General features: G+C 49.1%; 1 long non-coding RNA gene across 6 annotated transcripts in view; it reads right to left on the reverse strand.

The window, feature by feature from the left end:
• The window catches only part of LOC134957541 (uncharacterized), a 90,671-nt gene that overhangs the window by 71,755 nt on the left and 3,700 nt on the right, over nt 1-15,216 (reverse strand). Inside the window, exon 3 of one of the 6 annotated variants that reach the window (XR_010186649.1) lies at nt 8,011-8,208. The exons of the other annotated variants lie outside the window; for them this stretch is intronic. This is a non-coding gene — a long non-coding RNA (uncharacterized LOC134957541). The remainder of the gene's footprint in view (nt 1-8,010; nt 8,209-15,216) is intronic. 6 annotated transcript variants of the gene reach the window in all.

The following is a 15,216-nucleotide window of genomic DNA, read 5'->3' on the forward strand; positions in this document are numbered from 1 at the left end:
AGACCGCTCTTTGGGAGACAGATCAGGAGAAACAAGTGCCGGAACTACAATCTCCTGATTAAGGTGGAACGAAGAAACCACCTTAGGTAGATAGCCGGGACGAGTCCTAAGAACCGCCCGGTCACGGTGAAATATCAGATATGGGGAACTACAGGACAAGGCACCCAAATCCGACACTCTTCTAGCTGAAGCAATAGCCAGCAGAAACACCACCTTAAGGGAAAGCCACTTACGGTCAGCTGTACCAAGAGGTTCAAACGGAGACTCTTGTAACACCTCCAAAACCACCGACAAGTCCCAAGGAGCCACAGGCGGGACATAGGGAGGTTGGATACGCAACACGCCCTGAGTAAAGGTATGCACATCAGGTAAGGTCGCAATTTTTCTCTGAAACCACACCGACAAGGCAGATATTTGAACCTTGAGGGAGGCCAGACGCAGGCCTAAGTCCAGGCCCTGCTGAAGAAAAGCCAACAACTTGCTATACTAAACTTGGAAGCGTCATAATCGTTAGATGCGCACCAAACAAAGTAAGAATGCCAGACCCTATAATAAATCCGAGCTGAAACCGGTTTCCGGGCCCGCAACATAGTTTGAATGACCGCCTCAGAAAACCCTTTTGCCCTTAAGACGGAAGCTTCAAGAGCCACGCCGTCAAAGACAGCCGGGCTAGGTCCTGGAAGATACAGGGGCCCTGAACGAGGAGTTCTGGGCGTTGTAGAAGTAGAATTGGACGCTCTGACGATAGGCCTTGCAGGTCTGAGAACCAGTGCCGCCTGGGCCACGCTGGAGCTATGAGAAGCAGAATTCCTTTTTCTTGCTTGAACTTCCGAATTACCCTGGGCAGGAGTGACACCGGAGGGAACACGTATGGCAGCCGAAACCTCCACGGTACCGCCAGCGCATCCACGAATGCTGCTTGAGGATCCCTTGTTCTTGCTCCGAAGACCGGAACCTTATGATTGTGTCGAGACGCCATCAGATCTACGTCTGGAAGGCCCCACCTTTCCACTAGGAGTTGAAATACTTCTGGATGGAGGCCCCACTCACCGGCATGCACGTCCTGACGACTGAGAAAGTCCGCTTCCCAATTCAGGACTCCCGGAATGAAGATTGCCAATATGGCCGGTAGATGGTGTTCTGCCCACTGTAGAATCCGTGAGACTTCCTTCATTGCTAGGCGGCTTCGAGTGCCGCCTTGATGATCTATGTAAGCCACTGTGGTGGCGCTGTCCGACTGTACTTGAACAGGACGGTTCTGAATTAAATGCTGGGCTAGGTTCAAGGCATTGAAGACCGCCTGCAACTCCAGAATATTGATTGAAAGGAGGAACTCCTCCTTGGTCCGCCGCCCCTGAAGGGAGTGTTGCTCCAGCACCGCGCCCCAACCTCTTAGACTGGCATCTGTCGTCAATAGGACCCAGTCGGATATCCAGAACGGACGGCCCCTGCACAGTTGTTGGTCCCGGAGCCACCAGAGCAGCGACAAACGGACCACCGGAGTCAATGAGGTCATTTGAGACCTGATCCGGTGAGGCAGGCCGTCCCATTTGGCTAGAATCAGCCTCTGGAGAGGGCGAGAGTGAAATTGAGCGTACTCCGCCATGTCGAATGGACTTTCTCCTGAGACAGGAACAACCGCTGGTTGTGAGTGTCCAATAGTGCTCCCAGATGCACCATGCGCTGAGCAGGGATCAGGGATGACTTCTTCCAGTTGATGAGCAACTCGTGGGCTTGCAAAAACCGGACCGTCACATCTAGATGACGCAGGAGAAGTTCTGGGGAATGTGCCAGGATTAACAAGTCGTCCAAATACGGCAGTATCCTGACCCCTTGACAGCGGAGTACCACCGTCATCACCGCCATGACTTTTGTAAAGACTCGCGGAGCCGTTGTTAAACCAAAAGGTAACGCCCGAAACTGGTAATGGCAGTTGCCAATCGCAAATCTCAGGTTTTGCTGATGAGACACTGCTATAGGAATATGCAGGTAAGTATCCTGTATATCCAGGGAGACCATGAAGTCCCCAGGTTCTAAGGCCAGAACTATAGAGCGAAGGGTTTCCATCCGGAACTTGGAAATCTTCACAAACCTGTTCAATGCCTTGAGGTTGAGAATGGACCGGGAGGACCCATTCGGTTTTGGGACTAGAAACAGCAGAGAATAGTACCCCCGGCCCCTCTGCGCAAGAGGCACCTGTACTACGACTCCTGTATCCAGGAGGGTCTGTACCACCGAATGTAGAGTGTTTGCCTTTGTCTTGTCCAACGGGACATCTGTCTGGCAAAATCGATGAGGGGGTCGGTTTTTGAAGGCTATGGCATAACCCCGAGTGACGACTTCCCGTACCCAGGCATCTGAAGTGGTCTTCAACCATTCCTGGGTATACCCTAGAAGCCGGCCCCCCACCCTGGGATACCCCAGAGGGAGGCCCGCATCGTCATGTGGCAGACTTATCTGTCTTGGAAGCTGGCTGACGGGCCACCCAGGCTCTTTTGGGCTTAGGCTTACCAGGTTTGGAACTGCGGGCCTGCTTGTTGTACGCCTGACCTTTTGCTTTGCCTGAAGGACGAAAGGGGCGAAAGGAAGTACCTTTAGCATTCAACACAGAAGGAGCAGTACTTGGCAGACAGGTAGTTTTGGCAGTAGCCAAGTCAGCCACAATCTTATTTAAATCCTCCCCAAACAGAATATCTCCCTTAAAAAGGGAGTACCTCCAGGGTTTTTCTAGAGTCCAGATCCACAGAGCAGGATCTCAGTCACAATATCCGGCGAGCCAGCACTGACGTAGTAGAGGCCTTGGCTGCCAGGATACCGGCATCAGAAGCCGCCTCTTTAATATAACGAGAAGCTGTGACAATATAAGACAAGCATTGTCTAGCATGGTCAGAGGAGATTTCAGCATCTAACTCCAAGGCCCATGCTTCAATGGCCTCTGCAGCCCAAGTAGCTGCAATAGTGGGCCTTTGTGCAGCACCCGTGAGGGTATAAATCGCTTTCAGACAACCCTCCACACGTTTATCCGTAGGCTCTTTTAGAGACGTGACGGTGGTGACCGGTAGAGCTGAGGAAACCACCATCCTAGCCACATGTGAGTCTACTGGAGGTGGCGTTTCCCAATTCTTAGACCGCTCCGGAGCGAGGGGATAGCGAGCCAGCATCTTCTTTTGAGGCAACAACTTCGTACCCGGGTTTTCCCAGGGTTCCTGACGTATATCAATTAGGTGGTCAGAGTGAGGTAAAACTTGTTTAATCACCTTCTGACGCTTGAACCTATCTGGTTTCTTAGGAGGAACGGATGGCTCGGGATCATCCGTAATCTGTAAAATTAACTCAATAGCCTCCAAAAGATCAGGAACATCCACATGTGAACCACCCTCCCCATCAGCCGTATCTGAGTCAGAACCTGTGGGGTCAGTGTAAGTGCAGTCTTCATCAGCCGAGGTGTCAGTGACAGCAGTGGATTGTGAGGAGACAAGCGCTCGCTTAGAGGACCCCGTGGACGTAGGCGAGCGACGGTCAGACTTTTTAGTAGTCATGGACTGGTTCAACTCCTTTATTTGAGCAGATAAATCGTCAGCCCACGGCGGGTTAGCTGCAGGGACCACAAACGGTTGCACGGGCATTGGGGGTCCCAAAGGGGGTGTTAGTTTATGAACTAGCATATGCAGAAATGTGGAAAAAGCGGCCCACAGCGGGTCATTATTTGCCCCAGTTGCCACCGTCCCACAGGGGGACAAGGAGCCCCCAGAACCAGAGCCCAAAGCTGCTATATTCTCCTCATAGGGATCTGCGGCTTCAGCAACACCGGCAGTGTGTTCAGCCCCAGAACAGTTACCCTTAGAAGCAGACATGATATAACTTGCAGTATCAGGTAACACAGTACAATTTGTCAGCAGCACAATACCTCTAGCCCAAACCCCTGCGCAGTGTAGTCAGCACCAGCAGAGATAAAGGAGAGATATGGTGACTAAATCACAGAGAAAATATAATAGGATTTTAAACCTACTGGTAAATCTTTTTCTCCTAGTCCGTAGAGGATGCTGGGGACTCCGTAAGGACCATGGGGTACAGACGGGCTCCGCAGGAGACATGGGCACTCTAAGACTTTAGATGGGTGTGAACTGGCTCCTCCCTCTATGCCCCTCCTCCAGACCTCAGTTAAAGAACTGTGCCCAGAGGAGACGGACAGTACGAGGAAAGGATTTTTGTTAATCTAAGGGCGAGATACATACCAGCTCACACCATCCACTCCGTACAACATGGAATATACGAAACCAGTTACCAGTATGAAACAAAACAGCATCAGCCAGAGACTGATCTCAACTGTTACATAACCCTTATGTAAGCAACAACTATATACAAGCCTTGCAGAAATAGTCCGCACAGGGACGGGCGCCCAGCATCCTCTACGGACTAGGAGAAAAAGATTTACCGGTAGGTTTAAAATCTTATTCTCTCTTACGTCCTAGAGGATGATGGGGACTCCATAAGGACCATGGGGATTATACCAAAGCTCCAGACCGGGCGGGAGAGTGTGGATGACTCTGCAGCACCGATTGAGCAAACATGAGGTCCTCATTAGCCAGGGTATCAAACTTGTAGAACTTTGCAAAAGTATTTGAACCCGACCAAGTAGCTGCTCGGCAAAGCTGTAATGCCGAGACGCCTCGGGCAGCCGCCCAAGACGAGCCCACCTTCCTAGTGGAATGGGCCTTTACCGAATTAGGTAACGACAATCCAGCCATAGAATGAGCCTGCTGAATCGTGTTACAGATCCAGCGAGCAATAGTCTGCTTAGAAGCAGGAGCGCCAACCTTGTTGGCTGCATACAGGACAAACAGTGCCTCTGTTTTCCTAACCCAAGCCGTCCTGGTGACATAAATTTTTAAGGCCCTGACCACATCCAGGGACTTGGAATCCTCCAAGACCCCCCGTAGCCACCGGCACTACAATAGGTTGGTTCATATGAAACGACGAAACCACCTTAGGTAGAAATTGAGGATGATTTCTCAACTCTGCCAGATCCAAATGGAAAATCAGATAGGGCTCTTGTGAGACAAAGCCGCCAATTTCGGACACCCGCCTCGCAGATGCCAAGGCCAACAACATGACCACTTTCCAAGTGAGAAACTTTAATTCAACCGTTTGAAGAGGCTCAAACCAGTATGGATTTAAGGAACTGTAACACCACGTTAAGGTCCCACGGTGCCACTGGGGGCACAAAAGGAGGTTGGATGTGCAGCACTCCCTTTACAAAAGTCTGGACTTCTGGGAGAGAAGCCAATTCCTTCTGAAAGAATATAGACAAGGCCGAAATCTGCATTTTAATGGAGCCTAACTTTAGGCCCATATCCACTCCTGTCTGCAGAAAGTGGAAAAAAACGGCCCAGGTGAAAATCTTCCGTAGGAGCATTCTTGGCTTCACACCAAGATACATATTTCCTCCAGATACGGTGATAATGCTTCGACGTCACCTCCTTCCTAGCTTTGATTAGAGTAGGGATGACTTCCCCCGGAATACCTTTCCTAGCTAGGATTTGATGTTCAACCGCATGCCGTCAAACGTAACCGCGGTAAGTCTTGGAACACACAGGGCCACTGTTGCAACAGGTCCTACCTGGGAGGAAGAGGCCACGGATCTTCTGTGAGCATTTCCTGAAGATCTGAATAGCAGGCTCTCCGAGGCCAATCTGGAACAATCTCCTGGCTTGACCATATTCCCCGAAAATTTCTTCCTTGTGTGACTGCTCCCCATCCTCGGAGGCTCGCATCCGTGGTCACTAGAACCCAGTCTTGAATGCCGAACCTGCGACCCTCTAGAAGGTGAGCACTCTGAAGCCACCACAGGAGAGACACCCTGGCCCTGGGGAACAGGCTTATTTTCTGATGTATTTGTAGATGGGACCCTGACCACTTGTCCAGAAAGTCCCACTGAAACGTCCTCGCATGGAACCTGCCGAACGGGATGGCCTCGTAGGCCGCCACCATCTTTCCCAGTACTCGAGTGCATTGATGAACTGACACTCTTTTTGGTTTTAGCAGGTCCCTGACCATGTTCTGGAGTTCCTGGGTTTTTTCCGTTGGGAGGAAAACCCTCTTCTTTTCCGTGTCCAGAACCATGCCCAAAAATGACAGTCGAGTCGTCGGAATCAACTGACTTTGGTAGATTCAGAATCCAGCCGTGTTGCTGTAGCACTCTCAGGGAGAGCGACACGCTTTTCAGTAACTGATCTCTCGATCTCGCTTTTATCAGGAGATCGTCCAAGTATGGGATAATTGTGACTCCTTGCCTGCGCAGGAGCACCATGAGTTCCGCCATTACCTTGGTGAAAATCCTCGGGGCCGTGGAAAGCCCAAACAGCAACATCTGAAACTGGTAATGACAATCCTGTACAGCGAATCTCAGGTACGCCTGATGAGCGGGATAAATGGAGACCTGAAGGTATGCATCCTTTATGTCCAGCGACACCATAAAATCCCCCCCTTCCAGGCTGGAGATCACCGCCCAGAGAGATTCCATCTTGAATTTGAACCTTTTCAAATACAGGTTCAGGGATTTTAGATTCAGAATGGGTCTGACCGAGCCATCCGGCTTCAGGACCACAAATAGGGTTGAATAATACCCCTTCCCCGGTTGTATTAGGGGAACCTTGATAATCACTTGCTGTTGACACAGCTTTTGTATGGCAGCTGAAACTATTTCCCTCTCTGGGGGAGAAGCTGGCAAAGCCGATTTAAAAAAAAAAAAAATCGGCGAGGAGGCACTTCTTCGAACTCTAGTTTGTAGCCTTGGGATACAATGTCGACCGCCCAAGGATCCAAATCCGACTGAACCCAGACCTAAAAAATGCAAACGAAAGAGCGCTATTCACATCCAAAGTGGATTTTATTATACAATACCGAAATATTACAAATTTTCATGCTGGCCGGCAATGCATATATATATTAAAAATAACAATGTAATTTCATAAAATCCTAAAAACAAATAAAGAACTGATTATATTCAAACAAATGCTTTACACATGCATGTGTAAGAAGAGCCGTCCCACTTATTTATTTATATCTCCTTGTGCCTCAGATATCCAGAATAATCGTTATGCTTCCACTCAGCCGGATATTCTGTGGATACCTTATTTCCAACAATAAAGCAATTATATTCACATGCGCTGTTCACTTACTCCCCAGCCTCACACTAGAACGTGCTTATGTCCATATATCCGTCTAAACTGATTGATGGAACATGTATTGATCATTTTATATAAAGTGCATCTTTGTTCACAGCTGGTTCGTGATTTAAAGTGATTAGTGCAGAGGTATTTCTTACATCATGGTCACTGTGATATGTCAGTCTTGTGACTGAAAAGTGGGTAAACCATGCATATACTTATGTTTGTTCACAATGCAGGTATTATTCCTCCTGGCTAATTAACCGTGATCAGCTTTATATAAAGTAGATACAACCTTGCGCTATGTCCACGGAAAACGTGCTTTGCCCTCCTGGCCGGTGCTCGTATTCTCGGCCTTATCTGGAGTCCGTGGGCAGATGAATCATCCAGCGCTCCCCTCCTCAAGGGTGAAAAGCAGCCGACCAGCTGATGTCTTTTTCCGTCTGCTGTAGTCTGTGGTTTGCAACGGAGGTACTGACAGACGCGTTTCCCCGCCTACTACCAAGCATCGGCGGCTTCCTCAGTGTCATAAGTTCTCCTCCCCATTTTCTCCTTTGTAAGCATACAATTAGCCAATGGGTGCATGTGTAATCTAATGCTTCTCAAGCCTCAGTTCCATTCATCAATGTGCTTCTACGGCTGCATTAATTACGTTACTCTTATTAGCCGACTATACTGTTGTTTGAAAATATCTACAGCAGGGGTGTCCAACCTTTCACCTTCCCTGGGCCACATTAGAAGATGAAAATTTGGTTTGGGCCGCACATAAAATAAAATAACAGTAACGATACCTGATCATCCAAAAAAAACATATAAAACATAGTTAACATATTAAACTTACTTGGAAATGAAGTTAGTGAGATGTTTGACATTGTTTCTCAGCCACCGGAACCGAATACAAAACCAAAACACAAAACCCGAAAAATTTCCGGTGCACATCACTACTTAATATACAGTGATGTTTGAGGCTTTTAAAATACAATTCTGTAGGTGGCAGGCCTTACGGGACAGGTTGTGCAGGAAGATGCGCAGTTAAAGGCTGAAAACAAATAAAATCACATTATTTATAGGACAAACCACAGAGAAACAACAGGAGAGGCTGCAGTAGGGGATTGGAAAGGGCAAAAGAGGACACACATTTATATTCCAGTCGGGACTGCTATTTTGTTTGTTTTTTTTTCCTCTCTCCCTTCAACGTATACTGTTTCACTAGGGGAGACCACTGCTATTTTCTCAATGAATGTAACAAGTTTACTTAATAGAAATGAAACCAGCTGAGTCTTTTGTTCATTAACATAAGAAAAACTCTTAAACATTCAATAAAGATTTGTCCTAATTTGTGCTTTTTGTAAAGAGAAAAAAACTACATTTGAAATGTAAGCCCCGGTCTGCCCCTCCTGCCCGGACTCCCTTACAGAGAATTGTGCCTTGCAGCTGATGGCCTGAATGCTTTTATTTCAGAAGGGGGAAGTCCTCTCGTAGAGCCTGAAGTGTTGCCCAGTCTTGTATGGAGTGAACGGAAGGGGGTTTGGCAAGGACACCATGTACCGGTAGCCGCCCGCAGCACGCACCTACTTTTTTTAGCCAGGATTTGCTAGTTTAGCCGCGGCCGCCGGCGCCAGAGACTCCCGCCTCCAGCTCCGTGCTCGCTCTAGCCGGGTGCATGCGTGTGACGTCACATGCGCGTGCGACGTCATGACGTCACACGCGCGATGTGCCTGCGCCCGCATCCCGGAAGCACAGAGAGCCGCGTCTAGTGCTGCTGGCTCCCCAAACTTGAAACTTTAGAAAACTTTAGAATAGAATTTCTTAAAAATAAGAATTTACTTACCGATAATTCTATTTCTCGGAGTCCGTAGTGGATGCTGGGGTTCCTGAAAGGACCATGGGGAATAGCGGCTCCGCAGGAGACAGGGCACAAAAGTAAAGCTTTCCGATCAGGTGGTGTGCACTGGCTCCTCCCCCTATGACCCTCCTCCAAGCCAGTTAGGTACTGTGCCCGGACGAGCGTACACAATAAGGGAGGAATTTTTGAATCCCGGGTAAGACTCATACCAGTCACACCAATCACACCGTACAACTTGTGATCTAAACCCAGTTAACAGTATGATAACAGCGGAGCCTCTGAAAAGATGGCTCACAACAATAATAACCCGATTTTTGTAACTATGTACAAGTATTGCAGATAATCCGCACTTGGGATGGGCGCCCAGCATCCACTACGGACTCCGAGAAATAGAATTATCGGTAAGTAAATTCTTATTTTCTCTATCGTCCTAGTGGATGCTGGGGTTCCTGAAAGGACCATGGGGATTATACCAAAGCTCCCAAACGGGCGGGAGAGTGCGGATGACTCTGCAGCACCGAATGAGAGAACTCCAGGTCCTCCTTAGCCAGGGTATCAAATTTGTAGAATTTAGCAAACGTGTTTGCCCCTGACCAAGTAGCTGCTCGGCAAAGTTGTAAAGCCGAGACCCCTCGGGCAGCCGCCCAAGATGAGCCCACCTTCCTTGTGGAATGGGCATTTACATATTTTGGCTGTGGCAGGCCTGCCACAGAATGTGCAAGCTGAATTGTATTACACATCCAACTAGCAATAGTCTGCTTAGAAGCAAGAGCACCCAGTTTGTTGGGTGCATACAGGATAACAGCAAGTCAGTTTTCCTGACTCCAGCCGTCCTGGAACATATTTTCAGGGCCCTGACAACATCTAGCAACTTGGAGTCCTCCAAGTCCCTAGTAGGTGCAAGGCACCACAATAAGCTGGTTCAGGTGAAACACTGACACCACCTTAGGGAGAGAACTGGGGACGAGTCCGCAGCTCTGCCCTGTCCGAATGGACAAACAGATATGGGCTTTTTTGAGAAAAAACCACCAATTTTGACACTCGCCTGGTCCAGGCCAGGGCCAAGAGCACGGTCACTTTTCATGTGAGATGCTTCAAATCCACAGATTTGACTGGTTTTAAACCAATGTGATTTGAGGAATCCCAGAACTACGTTGAGATCCCACAGTGCCACTGGAGGCACAAAAAGGGGGTTGTATATGCAATACTCCCTTGACAAACTTCTGGACTTCAGGAACTGAAGCCAATTCTTTCTGGAAGAAAATCGACAGGGCCGAAATTTGAACCTTAAGGGACCCCAATTTGAGGTCCATAGACACTCCTGTTTGCAGGAAATGCAGGAAACGACCGAGTTGAAATTTCTTTGTGGGGCCTTCCTGGCCTCACACCACGCAACATATTTTCGCCACATGTGGTGATAATGTTGTGCGGTCACCTCCTTTCTGGCTTTGACCAGGGTAGGAATGACCTCTTCCGGAATGCCTTTTTCCCTTAGGATCCGGCCTTCCACCGCCATGCCGACAAACGCAGCTGCGGTAAGTCTTGGAACAGACATGGTACTTGCTGAAGCAAGTCCCTTCTTAGCGGCAGAGGCCATAAGACCTCTGTAAGCATCTCTTGAAGTTCCGGGTACCAAGTCCTTCTTGGCCAATCCGGAGCCATGAGTATAGTTCTTACTCCTCTACGTCTTATAATTCTCAGCACCTTAGGTATGAGAAACAGAGGAGGGAACACATACACCGACTGGTACACCCACGGTGTTACCAGAACGTCCACAGCTATTGCCTGAGGGTCTCTTGACCTGGCGCAATACCTGTCCCGTTTTTTGTTCAGCCGGGACGCCATCATGTCCACCTTTGGTATTTCCCAACGGTTTACAATCATGTGGAAAAAACTTCCCGATGAAGTTTCCACTCTCCCGGGTGGAGGTCGTGCCTGCTGAGGAAGTCTGCTTTCCAGTTTCCATTCCCGGGATGAAAAACTGCTGACAGTGCTATCACATGATTTTCCGCCCAGCGAAAAGTCCTTGCAGTTTTTGCCATTGCCCTCCTGCTTCTTGTGTCGCCCTGTCTGTTTACGTGGGCGACTGCCGTGATGTTTTTCCCACTGGATCAATACCGGCTGACCTTGAAGCAGAGGTCTTGCTAAGCTTAGAGCATTATAAATTTACCCTTAGCTCCAGTATATTTATGTGGAGAAAAGTCTCCAGACTTGATCACACTCCCTGGAAATTTTTTCCTTGTGTGACTGCTCCCCAGCCTCTCGGGCTGGGCTCCGTGGTTACCAGCATCCAATCCTGAATGCCGAATCTGCGGCCCTCTAGAAGATGAGCACTCTATAACCACCACAGGAGAGACACCCTTGTCCTTGGATATAGGGTTATCCGCTGATGCATCTGAAGATGCGATCCGGACCATTTGTCCAGCAGATCCCACTGAAAAGTTCTTGCGTGAAATCTGCCGAATGGAATTTGCTTCGTAGGAAGCCACCATTTTTACCAGGACTCTTGTGCAATGCTGCACTGTTTTTAGGAGGTTCCTGACTAGCTCGGATAACTCCCTGGCTTTCTCTTCCGGGAGAAACACCTTTTTCTGGACTGTGTCCAGAATCATCCCTAGGCACAGCAGACGTGTCGTCGGGATCAGCTGCGATTTTGGAATATTTAGAATCCACCCGTGCTGTTGTAGCAGTATCCGAGATAGTGCTACTCCGAGCTCCAACTGTTCCCTGGACTATGCCCTTATCAGGAGATCGTCCAAGTAAGGGATAATTAAGACGCCTTTTCTTCGAAGAAGAATCATCATTTCGGCCATTACCTTGGTAAAGACCCGGGGTGCCGTGGACAATCCAAACGGCAGCGTCTGAAACTGATAGTGACAGTTCTGCACCACGAACCTGAGGTACCCTTAGTGAGAAGGACCAATTTGGGACATAGAGGTAAGCATCCCTGATGTCCCGGGACACTATATAGTCCCCTTCTTCCTGGTTCGTTATCACTGCTCTGAGTGACTCCATCTTGATTTGAACCTTTGTAAGTGTTCAAAAAAAATTTTTTTAGAATAAATCTCACCTAGCCTTCTGGCTTCAGTACCACAATATAGTGTGGAATAATACCCCTTTTCTTGTAGTAGGAGGGGTAATTTAATTATCACCTGCTGGGAATACAGCTTGTGAATTTTTTCCCATACTGCCTCCTTGTTGGAGGGAGACCTTGGTAAAGCAGACTTCAGGAGCCTGCGAAGGGGAAACGTCTCGACATTCCAATCTGTACCCCTGGGATACTACTTGTAGGATCCAGGGGTCCTGTACGGTCTCAGCGCCATGCTGAGAACTTGTCAGAAGCGGTGGAACGCTTCTGTTCCTGAGAATGGGCTGCCTGCTGCAGTCTTCTTCCCATTCCTCTATCCCTGGGCAGATATGATCTTATAGGGACGAAAGGACTGAGGCTGAAAAGACGGTGTCTTTTTCTGCAGAGATGTGACTTAGGGTAAAAAACGGTGGATTTTCCAGCAGTTGCCGTGGCCACCAGGTCCGATGGACCGACCCCAAATAACTCCTCTTCCTTTATACGGCAATACACTTTTGTGCCGTTTGGAATCTGCATCACCTGACCACTGTCGTGTCCATAACATCTTCTGGCAGATATGGACATCGCACTTACTCTTGATGCCAGAGTGCAAATATCCCTCTGTGCATCTCGCATATATAGAAATGCATCCTTTAAATGCTCTATAGTCAATAAAATACTGTCCCTGTCAAGGGTATCAATATTTTTAGTCAGGGAATCCGACCAAGCCACCCCAGCTCTGCACATCCAGGCTGAGGCGATCGCTGGTCGCAGTATAACACCAGTATGTGTGTATATACTTTTTATGATATTTTCCAGCCTCCTGTCAGCTGGTCCTTGAGGACGGCCCTATCTATAGACGGTACCGCCACTTGTTTTGATAAGCGTGTGAGCGCCTTATCCACCCTAAGGGGTGTTTCCCAACGCGCCCTAACTTCTGGCGGGAAAGGGTATACCGCCCATAATTTTCTATCGGGGGGAACCCACGCATCATCACACACTTTATTTAATTTATCTGATTCAGGAAAAACTATGGTAGTTTTTTCACATCCCACATAATACCCTCTTTTGTGGTACTTGTAGTATCAGAAATATGTAACACCTCCTTCATTGCCTTTAACGTGTGGCCCTAATAAGGAATACGTTTGTTTATTCACCGTCGACACTGGATTCAGTGTCCCTGTCTGTGTCTGTGTCGACCGACTAAAGTAAACGGGCGTTTTAAAACCCCTGACGGTGTTTTTGAGACGTCTGGACCGGTACTAATTGTTTGTCGGCCGTCTCATGTCGTCAACCGACCTTGCAGCGTGTTGACATTATCACGTAATTCCCTAAATAAGCCATCCATTCCGGTGTCGACTCCCTAGAGAGTGACATCACCATTACAGGCAATTGCTCCGCCTCCTCACCAACATCGTCCTCCTACATGTCGACACACACGTACCGACACACAGCACACACACAGGGAATGCTCTGATAGAGGACAGGACCCACTAGCCCTTTGGAGAGACAGAGGGAGAGTTTGCCAGCACACACCAAAAACGCTATAATTATATAGGGACAACCTTATATAAGTGTTTTCCCTTATAGCATCTTTTTTATATATTTCTAACGCCAAATTAGTGCCCCCCCTCTCTGTTTTAACCCTGTTTCTGTAGTGCAGTGCAGGGGAGAGCCAGGGAGCCTTCCCTCCAGCCTTTCTGTGAGGGAAAATGGCGCTGTGTGCTGAGGAGATAGGCCCCGCCCCTTTATCGGCGGCCTCGTCTCCCGCTCTTAACGGATTCTGGCAGGGGTTAAATATCTCCATATAGCCTCCGGAGGCTATATGTGAGGTATTTTTAGCCAAATAGGTATTCATTTGCCTCCCAGGGCGCCCCCCTCCCAGCGCCCTGCACCCTCAGTGACTGCCGTGTGAAGTGTGCTGAGAGGAAAATGGCGCACAGCTGCAGTGCTGTGCGCTACCTTTAGAAGACTGAGGAGTCTTCTGCCGCCGATTCTGGACCTCTTCTTACTTCAGCATCTGCAAGGGGGCCGGCGGCAAGGCTCCGGTGACCATCCAGGCTGTACCTGTGATCGTCCCTCTGGAGCTGGTGTCCAGTAGCCAAGAAGCCAATCCATCCTGCACGCAGGTGAGTTCACTTCTTCTCCCCTAAGTCCCTCGTTGCAGTGATCCTGTTGCCAGCAGGACTCACTGTAAAATAAAAAACCTAAGCTAAACTTTTCTAAGCAGCTCTTTAGGAGAGCCACCTAGATTGCACCCTTCTCGGCCGGGCACAAAAATCTAACTGGCTTGGAGGAGGGTCATAGGGGGAGGAGCCAGTGCACACCACCTGATCGGAAAGCTTTACTTTTGTGCCCTGTCTCCTGCGGAGCCGCTATTCCCCATGGTCCTTTCAGGAACCCCAGCATCCACTAGGACGATAGAGAAAAATTAAAAATTGCACTGGGCCGCATTACTAGCCGACCTGGGCCGCATGCGGCCCGCGGGCCGCGGGTTGGACAAGCCTGATCTACAGCATACATTTATAAGAACATGCGCGCGGCATCCATTCACGCATTGGGAGAGGGCTGGGGGAAGCCCAGCACCGACGTAGGTGCTGGGCACGCCCCCAACAGTGATGTCGCCGGCAACAGACGCCCTCTATAGTAGCGTCTGTGGGCCGCACCGCCCCCTAAAATGACGTAGGCGTAGCTACGCCCCCTAATTTGCGTGACCGCGCCCCCATTCCGGCCGTGCGCACATGTGCCCCCGGAGTCCGGCGCCCTGCCCCTTTTCACTCCTAGAGTGAACACTACCATCCTGTACAGCTGTATCCAATATAGCACGGACTTCGCATTGATATTCCTTGGTCGGATCACACTAACTTTTTGTAGATGCCAGGTTCCCGTAAATGTCGTTCGATCTCACTACGGTAATCTGTGATGTTCTGTACAACAATGGCCTCGCCCTTGTCGGCCGGCCTGATGATGATGTCATCATAGCCGGCTAAATTCTTCAATGCAATGGTCTCGGTGTGTGATAGATTTTTTCGTATGCGGCCAGGTGCTGCGACAAATCTGGAGACGGAGTCATCAAGCAGTCTATTGAAAGTTTTTAACGAAGAGTTAGTGGACGTCGGATCAAAACTAGATTT

Source organism: Pseudophryne corroboree, chromosome 9 (assembly GCF_028390025.1).
Source record: "Pseudophryne corroboree isolate aPseCor3 chromosome 9, aPseCor3.hap2, whole genome shotgun sequence".
Classification (NCBI taxonomy): domain Eukaryota; kingdom Metazoa; phylum Chordata; class Amphibia; order Anura; family Myobatrachidae; genus Pseudophryne; species Pseudophryne corroboree.